Source organism: Amblyomma americanum, chromosome 1 (assembly GCF_052857255.1).
Source record: "Amblyomma americanum isolate KBUSLIRL-KWMA chromosome 1, ASM5285725v1, whole genome shotgun sequence".
In the NCBI taxonomy this organism is placed as follows: Eukaryota; Metazoa; Arthropoda; class Arachnida; order Ixodida; family Ixodidae; genus Amblyomma; species Amblyomma americanum.
Genome location: NC_135497.1, coordinates 461,284,244 through 461,297,413, shown reverse-complemented (window position 1 = coordinate 461,297,413; position 13,170 = coordinate 461,284,244). Strand labels below are relative to the sequence as shown.

The 13,170-nt window shown below is 50.1% G+C and overlaps 1 long non-coding RNA gene across 2 annotated transcripts in view; it reads right to left on the bottom strand.

Annotated features, from left to right (window-relative positions):
- The window catches only part of LOC144104477 (uncharacterized), a 127,137-nt gene that overhangs the window by 41,855 nt on the left and 72,112 nt on the right, over window positions 1-13,170 (bottom strand). The window contains exon 1 of one of the 2 annotated variants that reach the window (XR_013308549.1): window positions 9,816-9,978. The exons of the other annotated variant lie outside the window; for it this stretch is intronic. This is a non-coding gene — a long non-coding RNA (uncharacterized LOC144104477). Of the gene's footprint in view, window positions 1-9,815; window positions 9,979-13,170 lie in introns of those variants that run through there. 2 annotated transcript variants of the gene reach the window in all.

Here is a 13,170-nt window from a genome sequence, read left to right as displayed (position 1 = left end):
AGGGACAATTTGAGTAGTTTGCAGAGTGCGCACCACCGCAAAGGCAACACTTCTCATTCTTCTCAGTGCAGGTGCTTGTTGCATGACCATCCCCACAGTTGCAACACCTCAAGTTGAATGCGCTATGTCCATAACGCCAGCAGTTGTTACACTGCAGAGGCCGAGATTATAATGGGTCTACCCGAAAAATTAGAGGCCATGCCTTGATTTCAGAGGGGCAGGAAGTGCCGGCAAAGGTAGCAATCACTGATTCAGTGGGCATCCGCACGTTGTTTGCATCCCGGCTACAGCGGTGCACAGCAACAACACCTGCAGCCGACAGAAGCTCAAGAGTCTGTGCCGGAGACAGGGAAGAGTCTACACCTCGTACAATACCTTTCGTGCACGCCAGATGAGAAGGGATGAAAGAACTTACCCGAAGGGAGGCAAAGGATGAGGAGTTTAGTAAATCTCTTACACAGGCGAGGTCTGGCGATCTGCACAGAATCCCACCGCGTCCAAACTGGCGAACCTCTAAGATTGACTCATAATGAGAAGTCGTCGACTGGAGAGCAGTCCGAACAGCACCAGGGTTGTTCATCCTGATAGCACCACCATCCTTAGGCACCAGCGCGACAGGAATACTGCCGACACCCCTGCGCAAAAAAGCTTCCAACGGTAGGAGATCAGGTGACAGAGAAGCCAACCAGAGGGAACTCCCCTGGCCGGGAGACTGGGTGGACATAGTACGGGCTTACTGCCTTACCGCGCAAAGACGCAGAGAGAAAATGCCACAATCAGCCACCCGAAACTTAGCCGATCGTTCCCAGCAGGGCGTAAAGAGACTCCGAGAGCAGGTTAGCGCCGGCGATCAGATGGCGACAGCAGATCAGGCGCGTTGAAGGTAGGCGGCAACGTCGACGTTCTCTTCTTCTGTAACGTTGGGCAGCATGGCGTCTAGCGTGGTCGTGGCATCCCTGCCATGGACGAGCCTAAAAGGCGTCATCTGGGTGGTCTCCTGCACAGCGGTGTTGTAGGCGAAGACGACGTAAGGCAGGATGACATCCCAGGTTTTATGTTCGGCATCGACATACATAGCGAGCATATCGGCGATGGTTTTGTTCAGGCGCTCGGTCAGTCCGTTGGTCTGCGGATGGTATGCAGTTGTCCTCCGGTGGCTGGTTTGGCTGTAGCGCAGGATGGCTTGCGTGAGTTCTGCCATAAATGTTGTTCCTCTGTCCGTGATGAGCACATCGGGGGCGCCGTGTCGAAGAAGAATGCACTCCACGAAAAATTTGGCCACTTCTGCTGCTGTTCCGTTCGGTAGGGCTTTCGCCTCGGCGTAGCGGGTCAGGTAGTCGGTCGCTATGATGATCCACTTATTTCAAGATGTTGACGTTGGAAAAGGGCCAAGCAAGTCCATGCCAACCTGCTGAAAGGGTCTTGAGGGAGGTTCAATGGGGTTCAGAAATCCTGCTGGTCGTGTGGGAGGAGTCTTTCGTCGCTGACAATCTCGGCATGTTTTCACATAGTGTGCGACATCGGCAGACAGTCGGGGCCAGTAATACTTGTCTTGAATGCGGCGGAGGGTGCGAGTAAACCCGAGATGTCCAGCTGTCGGCTCGTCGTGTGAAGCCTGTAGAACTTCTTCGCGGAGACAAGTAGGTACAACAAGGAGGTAGGCTGTTTTGTTGGCTGTAAAGTTCTTCACAAGGACCTCATTCTGCACACAGGAAGAAGACTGTCCTCGCTTGAATGAAGCGGGGGGTGAAGAAACCATGCCTTCCAGGTACTCGATGAGGCCTTTTAGGTTGGGGTCCGAGCGTTGCTGCTGAGCAAAAGAGCTTGCGCTGATGGGTCCCAGGAAGGCGTCCTCATCGTCGTCCAGCGGCGGTGCATCTACAGGGGCTCGTGAGAGGCAATCGGCGTCAGTGTGCTTGCGTCCGGACTTGTAAACGACGGTGACGTCAAACTCCTGGAGACGCAGACTCCATCGAGCGAGTCTGCCAGAGGGATCCTTCAAATTGGCAAGCCAGCAGAGCGCGTGGTGGTCGCTGACCACCTTGAACGGCCGTCCGTAGAGGTAGGGGCGGAATTTCGACGTAGCCCAGATGATGGCAAGGCACTCCTTCTCAGTGGTCGAATAGTTAGCCTCGGCCTTGGAAAGGGAACGGCTAGCGTATGCGATGACCTTCTCCAGCCCGTCACTTTTTTGAACGAGAACGGCGCCTAGTCCCACGCTGCTTGCGTCGATATGAACTTCAGTATCGGCGTTTTCATCAAATTGCGCAAGGATCGGTGGGGACTGTAAACGACGCTGAAGTTCCTAGAAGGCTTCTGCTTGCGGCGCTTCCCATTTAAACGGCACGTCTGCCTTCGTCAGTTGGGTCAGGGGCTCGGCGATGCGCGAAAAGTTTTTCACAAATCGTCGGTAATATGCGCATAGTCCGAGAAATCTGCGCACTGCTTTCTTATCGGCCGGCGGTTGAAACTGTTCAATAGCAGCTGTTTTCTGCGGGTCTGGGCGTACTCCTTCCTTGCTAGCGATGTGGCCTAGAAACAGCAGCTCTTCGTAGGCAAAGTGGCATTTCTCTGCTTTCAAGGTTAGGCCAGACGACTTGATTGCGTCTAGTACTGTTCGAAGTCTTTTGAGGTGCTCTTCAAAGTTCGAGGCGAAGACAACGACGTCGTCTAAATATACCAGACAAATTTTCCACTTCAGGCCTGCCAGCGCTGTATCCATTACTCGCTGAAACGTCGCTGGTGAGGAACAGAGACCAAATGGCATCACCTTGAACTCAAACAGCCCATCCGGAGTTATGAATGCTGTCTTCTCGCGATCTCTTTCGTCGACCTCAATTTGCCAGTAGCCGCTCTTGAGGTCCATCGATGAGAAATATTTGGCGTTGCAGAGGCGCTCCACTGTGTCGTCGATGCGGGGGAGGGGGTAGACGTCCTTCTTTGTTATGTTGTTCAAGCGGCGGTAATCCACGCAGAATCGAAGTGCGCCGTATTTCTTTCTCACTAGAACAACCGGTGCCGCCCATGGGCTGTTTGAAGGCTGGATGACGTCGTCGCAAAGCATTTCTTCGACTTGGTCCCGGATGGCTTGTCGTTCTCGCGGAGGCACACGGTAGGGGCTTTGGCGGAGAGGTCGGACGTGTTGATCCGTTATAATGCGATGCTTGGCAATTGGCGTCTGTCGCACCTTCGGCGATGTCGAAAAGCACTCACTGTAGTTTTGAAGCAGATTGCGGATCTGGTCTTGTCTGTTCCGGTGCAGGGCTGGGTTGATGTCGAAAGTGGGCGAGTTCTCTTGGTCAGGCGGATCTTCTGCGGAGGGGTCGGAGAGGGCGAAGGAATCTCGTACGTCAGATATTTCGTCGTAGAAAGCAATCGTCGTTCCTCTGTTAATATGCCGGTATTCTTCGCTGAAGTTAGTCAGCAGTACTTCGGCCTGGCCATTGTGGAAATGTGCGATGCCTCTTGCGATGCTGTTTCCTCGGTCTAGTAGCAACTGCATGTTCCCCTCGATGATGGCTTCAGTGTTTATGGCTTTCGTGGCGCCTACGGTCACGATAACGCTTGAACGGGGTGGGACGCTCACTTCTTCCTCCAGGACACTTAGGGCAACGTGATTTTCCCGAGTTTTCATCGCAGCGATGGCTTCGTCCATCGAAAGCGTGATCAGCTTGGATCGCAGGTCGATGATCGCCTGATGCTCATTAAGGAAATCCATACCCAAGATCACTTCGCGGGAGCATTGCGGTAGCACAACAAAGGTCGCAGGATAGGTATGTCCTTTGACAGTCACTCGCTCTGTGCATCGTCCTGATGGCGTAATGAGGTGGCCCCCAGCGGTGCGAATTTGTGGGCCGTCCCAAGCCGTTGTGACTTTTCTGAGCTGCGCAGCGAATGTTCCATTCATCACCGAGTAATCGGCTCCTGTGTCGACTAGAGCGGTAACTTTCCGGCCGTCGATAGCCACTTCTTGGTCGGAGGTCCTGGCTCTTGCATTGCATGTCGCTCTCGGCGTCGGGTCACGGCTTCGTCGCGTATGCGAGTCACGGGTTGGGCGTGTGGTCGAAGCTCCTCTGGGTGGCGGCGTCGATTTCAAGGTAGCTTGCGTCGTGGTCGAGGTTCTCATTGTGTGCGGCGTTGGTGCAGCGAGTGTCGGTTCTTCATGCAGCGTCGCGGGTGCAGCGTCTTCATGGGGCGTGGTCGGTGGAGGATCTTCGGCGTTTAGCTCGTGAGCAACCTCACCTCCAGAGGTTGCTGCCTTTAGTTTCGCCTACGGGGGCTGGGCGACCTTCCTCGTACCGCGGCTGCGTAGCTGCGGCGTGGCGACGCAAAGCGCGAGGTTGACGGCGATGGTGAGCACGAAAAGCCGTTTGGCGTGTACTCTTCTCGACGCAGGTACTCGTCGATTTCGTGCGGACGTTGTCCTAAGCGTGGTCGTGGGGCGTTAACGGCAAATCCTCGAATACCGATACGTCGGTACGGGCAGTGACGAAGAATATGGCCGGCCTCACCGCAATGGAAGCACAACGGCTGGTTGTCGGAAGTCCTCCAGGCGTCGCATTTCCTGGGGCTTGAGCGTCGGTCATAGGCTGGGCGGGCGGGGGCTGGGAGGCGGCGTTGTGGAACGATTGGCTCATCTCGGGGAGGACGTGGGGGTTGTCGCTAGGGCTGAGCAGTACTTACTGCAGCGGCGTAGGTCATGGCCTGGGGTTCTGTGGCCGTCGGGGTGCCAAGTGCCTGTTGCACTTCTTCCCGTACCACATCCACCAGAGTCGCTGCTTGTGGCTGTGGGGAAGATGGCAGTAATCGGCGTAGCTCCTCTCGGACAATTTCGCGGATAACTTCCCGCAAGCTGTCGCTGGTGGTGGCCGGCGTGTCCGAACGAATTGCACAGGCAGAGGAAGGGCGATTGTACTGCCGAGCTCGAACGTCGAGGGTCTTCTCAGTCGTGCAGGCTTCTTGCATAAACTCCTCGACTGTTTTTGGCGGCTGGCGGACGAGGCTTGCAAAGAGTTGTTCTTTTACGCCGCGCATTAAAAACTGAACTTTCTTTTCCTCGGTCATCCCGGGATCGGCGCGGCGAAATAGGCGCTTCATCTCCTCGACGTAACTGCACACGGGCTCATTCGGAAGCTGGATCCTGGACTCGAGGAGTCGTTCGGCTCTTTCTTTCCTCACGACACTGGTGAATACCTTCAATAGTTCTCTCTTGAATAGCTCCGATGTCGTAAGGGACGACTCGTAGTTTTCGTACCACGTGCGTGCGGAGCCATCCAATGAGAAAAAAACGTGTCCAATCTTTGCCGCATCATCCCACTTGTTGAATGACGCCACGCGCTCAAATTGGTCCAACCATTCTTCAGGGTCATCGCCTAGGGATCCATTGAAAGTTGGCGGCACCCGCGGCTGCTGCAGTATGATCGGTTTCGACATCTTTGGCGAGGTTGCAGTGCTGGTAGCAGCGTCTTTTCGCTGTCTGGTGCGGTCCGGCAGTTTCACGAACTCAGGCTCCTCTCCCTGGAGACGTCGGCTGGCTCGCTGAGCTGCTGGTTCGTCCTCGGGTGTGAAGCGCTTAGGGCTGGGTTCACGACTTCAAGGGGGCGTCCGGAACATGGAAGTTACCCAGCACCTCCACCAGATCTCACGTAGTGGTGACGGCAGTCGAAGCAGCGATGAAGACGGACGAAAGGGTCTTCTAAAAGAACTGTTTATTGGGCTGACTTGCACCCAAAATGGACTGAATCGCTCGGCGGCGGCGAAGCGACAAGCGTGCTCGGCGGTCGTCGAACAGAATGCCCGCCGCTGTCGGCCGTGCTCAATTTAAAGCTGATAGCGAACATTCGAGATAAAGGGCGCAAAGTTACTAGAACATTCCGGAACAACGTAGAATCAGCTTTGCCTGGCTGCGATCAATCGAGATAAATCTAGTCGCGTCTTGCGTCGCAAACAAAGCGATAAGGTGGTGTCGCGGCAGAAATGAAAAACGAACAAACACTGCAAATATTCGCGGCAATATCTTATCAGAAACTCAGCATGGTTTTCGTAAGGATAGGTAAGTGGAATCTGCATTTCTGTTACAAAAAAATCACCATTAAAAACATTAGAGCGAATAAACTTACACTGAGAATTTATATCGACTTCAGTAATGCGGTTCATTCATGTCACAAAACCCTCCATAACAAGGTAGATAACTATGGTGTCTGTGGGCTCACAAATTCTGTTTTTGCAGTCGTACCTAACCGGCCGATCCCAATGTATTGGCCATAATGGCTACTATGCCACCTTCCGGCAGATTTGGTGCGGTGTCCCATAGGGCAGTATTTGTAGTTCGTTTTAAGACGAAAGGCTTTAATGGCTCATTCTCGCGTTCTTCCGTCCGTTACGCTCTTCAACTCAATAAGAAAAAATATTTGTACAAGACAGGATTCGATCCACCATCCTTCGGTTCCGTAGCCGAGCGTGCTAAGACTACGCTACTTCGTGCAAAAGCCTATGCAGTTCTCCTTGTCTAGGACGCTGGAGAGTGTTGCGGAAAGGTGTCGAATCAACCGAATTCCTTCCAAATTCTCTCAGCGACAGTTTCCAATCTCAGCTATCCAGAATTAGGCTTGCAGGGTACCCAAGTTTTACGGTAGGCGACGCCTGCTGTCGTTTGCTCAAGTGGGTGAAACAGCAGGACACTCAGCATACACGTAACAACCAACAAGAAAAAAAGAAAAAAGTTGCTGTTCTTCCTTATCTACATCGTATCACCCATGGGCTAAAAAATGTGGCAAATAGATATAAGGTTAATGTAGCAATTTCAGCTCCCAACAAACAAACAGTTGTGTCCGGCGATCCAAAGGGAGAAGAAACGGTCGAGAAAAAGGAAAAGTTGTGGCACCGAGCACAGGAACAAGCTCGTCGCTTGTCGCAAAGGAGTTGTGTACAAAATGCCACTCTCCTGCGGAGCCCAGTACATTGGGCAGACAGGACGATGCCTAAATAAAAGGTTACAGGAGCACAAAAATAATCTGGAAAATGACAAGGAACTTTCTTACTTGGTCAGCCACTGCAAAAAGTGTGAGGTAATGAAAAAGAAAAAGAAAAAATGCACGGCCATCTGGCGTAGCACTAAGGTGCTTTATACGCACAGTGAACAGACCACGCGGGAATTAATGGAAGCCTTTTATATCAGTCAAGAGGCCAGTTGTGTCAGCAAACCGTCAGTCAATCTTTATAACAAATAGATAGCCTTTCTTGGTGGCATTTGAGCGTCGTATGCATCTCTGCCTCTTGTTTTATCGCTTTTAGTGTGACATGTCATGTACTTCGTCTATGTGATTTTTTCTTTATAAGCACCAGGTGTTGCCTAATAAACTTTAGTTGAGAGTCAGCGCCCGTCCTGTGTCCTCCTTCATCTTGTCCTACGTTGTTCGCGCTGTTTTACTAAAGATGCGCTCCAGTGTTCCGGAGGCCTCCACTACGACACGTCTTTCTTCTTTCACTACCTTCCTTTATCCCTTCGCTTACGGCGCGGTTCAGGTGTCCGCCAATATATGAGACGAGTACTGCGCCATTTCATTTCTCCATAAACCAATTATTAACATTAATATGATTAAGCAGAGAAAGCGATGAAAAAGTAGTTCCAGTTATATGCACCTGTTGTGGTGGCTAAGTGGTTACGGCTTTCGACTACTGATCTGAATTTCCCGGGTTCGAACCCGACCGCGGCGGCTGCGTTTTTATGGAGGAAAAACGCTGAGGCGCCCGTGTGTTTTTGATGTCAGTGCTCGTTAAAGATCCCTTGGTGTTCGAAATTATTCCCGAACCCTCCACCACGGCGCCTCTTCCTTCCTTTCTTCTTTCAATCCCTCCTTTATCCCTTCTCTTACGGTGCGGTTCAGGTGTCCAACGATATAAGAGACAGATACTGCGCAATTTCCTTCCCCCCCAAAAAACATTTATATGCGTTGCACACGAAAGAAAAAAACTAGAAAAACTGATCAACGTATCTTAGCACTAACATACTTGAAACGACACAGTGGAGACAAAGGTAACGATAGAGCAGACGAATTCGAGAGAACAACTTTGAACGTAGAATAAGCCAACGCCAATTATAAAGCAAATCATAAAACTACAGTTCAAGAAAGAAATCGTTGAAAAGTGGAACGCACACTGGAGAGAAGGCAAAAGCACATACGCCTATCAAAGGATCAAAAACATGACACACATTTCGGGTCATTTTCCAACAGGTCATTGCATATCACAAACAGTAGTTACAGGACACAGCAGATTTCCATTTTATCTAGCACTCTTCAACAAAACAAACACTTCTAAATGCCCATGTGGATTGGAAACAGCAGGTTTTGATCACTCGGTAGAAAATTGAACAAATACAGCAAAAAATCGTGAAAAATTATTAAACATTTGGACCAATAATAGTAAACAGAAAACCAGAATTAATCAAAACAATCGACATCACGGAAACTTTGAAAGAAATGATACAGTTAACCTTGAAAAATTCCTAAAAAGAACAAATTTGTCTTGCCTCCCAAAGTAAACTCCAGGGTCGGGAGGCCGGAGGCGCAATGACTTCTAGGGGGCCAAGGCAATTTAACCGTCCAACCAACGAGATTCATTCGCAGGCCGCAAATATCACAATCATGCTAAAAAGAGAGCTGACCCAGTCGGGCTTCAGGGACAAAGAACTTTTGCGTATAAAGTATACAATGCTAACCGTATCACGAGTTTTGTGCAGTTGGATTGGCATCTTTTGGGACCAGCAGAAGCCGAAGGAACAATAAAACGTTGTTGGGACGAGCAGCGACCCAGGAAAGAGCTGAATAAACAAGATTTCAAGAAGGAAGAAGCGAAACGCAAGAAGACAAAACAGAAGAGAATAAAAACACGGAAAACGAATAAACGTTTTTGAAGCCGGGCTCTTTCATTTTGCTGTGTGGACGCTAGATGTAGTCTAAAAGTTTTTTTATACGGTCTACTTCCATTTTCCTCTACCGTCAATATTTTCAACAAATTTATTTTGGCACTGGTCCGAATTATTTATTTTTCTCTCTCCATTCCTTCTACCCGCGGTACTAATGTGGAGACGGGAAATCCTCCTCTATCGGACTCATCTACTTGCTTGCTTGAACACTATTTATATTTAAGCAATTGTTACAACAAGATAAAATATTCAAGAAAGCAAAGAAGAAGTAACAAGTTCGGACAAAACATTCAGACCGAAGTAGAGAAGCAGGAAGCAGGAGAGGAAAATGAGTATAGAGAAAAAAGAAGGGTAACAAAAGGAGAGGGAGGATGTGGAAATTGCGAAATAGGAATAGCAAAGGAATAGAAATAATCCAGCACAGCAATTGTAGCTCCACAAAGCTGAAGCAAAGTGAAAATAATTAGCATTTCAATAGAAAACAAATAACCAGCCGGTTTTGGGGTGCCGGCACTGTGGAAAAAGTAGATGCCAGGTCTGCAAACACATACAAACATCAAGCTGTGCAGTAAGCGCAGCTCCAGGTTTCAAATGGGAAATTAATGGCAACTTTGATTTTGATTCCTGCAACGTAATATACCTCCTAGAATGCAGTGTGTGCAGTATGCAGTACATTGGACAGACCGTCAACCCTCTACGAATTCGCTTTAATAACCACCGCGCGCATATCTTATCCCTACCCAACCTTCCCTTGTCTAAACACATTAATGAGCGAAACCACCCATTTGATGCAATTAAGTTAACAGTCCTATAGGGTGGATTCCACAACACCCGGGAAAGAGAACAACGCGAGTCGTACTACATTTACAAATTTGAAACAATTCCTCACGGCATTAATGAAAGTCCAGGTGTATTGTCCTCCATCCGCCCCTTGCAGGGCCGTTGCTGACATTACGAGAGCCAGCTTGACATACCTCGGTCGTTTCTTGCCAGCGAAATCTTTTTCAAGCTTACACAAATTTCTTCATTCTCCACCCCATCCCGCCCCTATCTTCCCAGTCCGATTACCTTGCCGACGGGGTGCAATTGAAGAACCCTTGCCTAAGTGCTCACGCCATTCACATTTACCTCCAACACGACACTTGCTCGAACTCGGAGGTTTTTTCACTTTATTTTTTCTTTTGTGTGTGTTTTCAGGCACAGTGCACGTGTGTGTAGTTAAGCTCACGGCGCCGCTGATTCTACCTTGACTCGGGCTGCCGAAATGGTTCCAGCTGACGGAAGTGTGAGCTCGGATGTTTTACTGTTGTGTGTCTGGGTGTTTTCATGCACAGTGCACGTGTGTCTAGCTAAGCTCACGGCGCCGCTGATTCGGCCTTGGCTCAGGCTGCCGAAGTGGTTCCAGATGACAGAAGCTCCGGCCCTGTCTGCATTTTATTCTGTTTATTTGTTTACTATTTATAGTCGTGGCACGCGAGTGACGCGTCTCTAACTTTTGTGTGTAGGGCGATCCCGCCACCGTCTGTTCCTGTGCACCTTACACGCCGCCGCTCTGTTGCCTTGATGGGTAGCCATTATCCCCTCCCGCTCCGTGTTTTCCTTTTTTGTTTTCCCCTCGTTCCGGGTCGGCTCCCCGCGGCTGCGGGGTGTGCGGCGGGGGACAGCGCGTTTTTCTTTTTTATTTGTTCACCTTTTTTCCCTTTCTATCTGTATCTTTTCTAGTATTCTTTGCCTCCGTTTGTTTCTGTTGTTCATGTGTCGTACATGTGTGCCAGTACACACTCCTTAAGAAGAGGAAGACCTTTGTAACCGCAGTCTTGAGAAAGGACAGGCTCTGTCCGAAACGTCGACTCAAAATATATATATATATATATATATATATATATGTGTGTGTGTGTGTGTGTGTGTGTGTGTGTGTGTGTGTGTGTGTGTGTGTGTGTGTGTGTGTGTGTGTGTGTGTGTGTGTGTGTGTGTGTGTGTGTGTGTGTGTGTGTGTATTGACACAGTGCATTCCGAATATCCGCTTAGCGCTCACCTGAAGCATGCGCCACCTCAAAAAGAGGAAGTTGAAGTGACAGCGAACTGGAGCTGTGGTCAAGACGGTCGTCGAAGCCCACCGCCTTCTCTTGTGATCAGTGATCTCCCGCATTCACGCTTGGCATCTGGGTGCAGGTGCTGGCCAAGCATCGATTAATTACCGATGACGCCATACACTCTCTCAGACAGTCACCTTACCGTGTGTCTTCCACTGAACGCACCACAATCATCCTTGAAGGTATTGGTGAGCGCCACCAAAATACGGAAAGGGACGAACACACATTTCCAACAGGATGCATTTCCAACTAGCCCCAGTTGTAGCTCTTTTCACCACAATCAGCCGTTAAATTAAGGAGATGCTTCGAGACGACGTCATTCAGCCCTCCCGTTGTCCCTGGGTGGCACCTGTCGTCCTCTTGAAGATAAACTATGGTACACTGCGGTTTTGTGTTGACTACCGTCGCCTAAACAAAGTAACTAAAAAGATGTTTATCCCCATCCTCGAATCGACGATTCTCACGATCGCCTCTGCTGTGCAAAATATTTCTCATCCATGGACCTCTAATCATGACATTGGCAAATCGAGGTAGATGAACGGGACCGAGAAAAAACCGCATTCATTACTGCGGAAGGGCTCTCTGAGTTTAAAGCAACGCATTTGGTTTGTGTTCTGCACCCGCAACTTTCCAACGGCTGATGGACACTCTTCTGGCAGACCTGAAGTAGCAGACATATCTCGTCTACCTTGATGATGTTGTTTTGTTCGCCCCAACGTTCGAGGAGAACCTCCGGCGCCTCGAAGTTGTGCTGCAAGCCTTAAAGTGTTTGGGCTAGCGTTGAAAAATGAGAAATTCTACTTTGCATACACTGAGCCAAAGTTTTTGGGTCACGTCATCAGTTACGAGGGAGTTTGGCCGGACCCAGAAAAAACCAAACCTATTGCCTATTTCCCTTCACCTCAGGACCAAAAGGCAGTCCGCCACTTTCTAGGAATATGTGCCTTCTACCTTAGCTTAATGAAAGATTTCGCTCGATTTGCCGAGCTCCTGAGTAGTTTGACATGGACAGACACGCCTTTCACGTGGGACGCCCCCAAGCACAAGCATTTGAAACTCAACGCCACCTGCAAGCACCTCCAGTTCTGGCTCACTTCGACAAAAACGCAGATACGGAGCTTCATACTGACGCAAGCAACGTAGGCCTGGGTGCCGTTCTGGTTCAAATCCACAGCAGCCGAGAACGAGTCATAGCTTACGCCAGCCGCTCTTTTTCTCACTCTGAAGCTGACTGCTCAGCAACTGAGAAAGAGTATCTAGCGATAGTTTGGGCGACGTCGAAATTTCGTCCATACCTTTATGGAGAACGTTTTACTGCAGTTACGGACCATCATGCCTTGTGAGGCTGGCGTCCCTCAAAGATCCGTAAGCCCGCCTTGTCAGATGGAGTCTGCGCCTCCAAGAATACGACATGACAGCGGCGTACAAGTCCGGTCGAAAGCACTCGGACGCCGATTGCTTCTCGCGCACCCCGGTGAAATCCCAACGGAGGACGGTAACTGCGACGACGACACCACCTTCAATGCGATCAGTGAACGAGCCTTCCTGAAAACAATACGCCGACCCGAACTTCCGCACCTCATGCAGTTTCTTAACGGTACCCGCCCGACAGTCCCGAAGGCTTTCAAGCGCTCCGTATCGTAGCTCTGCGTTCGCCATGGTGTCCTCGTGAAGAAACATTTCGCCTTAAACAACCAGCAATACCTTATTGTCATACCGACGTGCCTACGTGACGAAATGCTTCAAGCTTGACACGAAGAACCGACTTCTGGACAATCTGGTGTAGCCCGCTCGCTTGCAAAGATCAAAGAGAAGTATTACTGACCCCGCCTTCAGTCGGACGTTGCACACTACGTCACAACATGCCGAGTCTGTCAGCGTCAAAAAGTTTCCTCAGCAAAACCTGCTAGACTCTTGAAGCCTATACCACCACCATCGCGGCCTTTCCAGCAGATCGGGATGGACATGTTAGGCTCATTCCCTGTTTATCATTCGGGGAACAAGTGGGTCATCGTGGCACCCGACTACCTGACACAATACGGGGATACATGAGCTCTCCCGGACCCCACAGCCCGTGACGTGGCAAAATTTTTCATCCATCAGATCGTTCTTCGCCACAGTGCGCCGGAGATACTAATCACCGACAGGGGT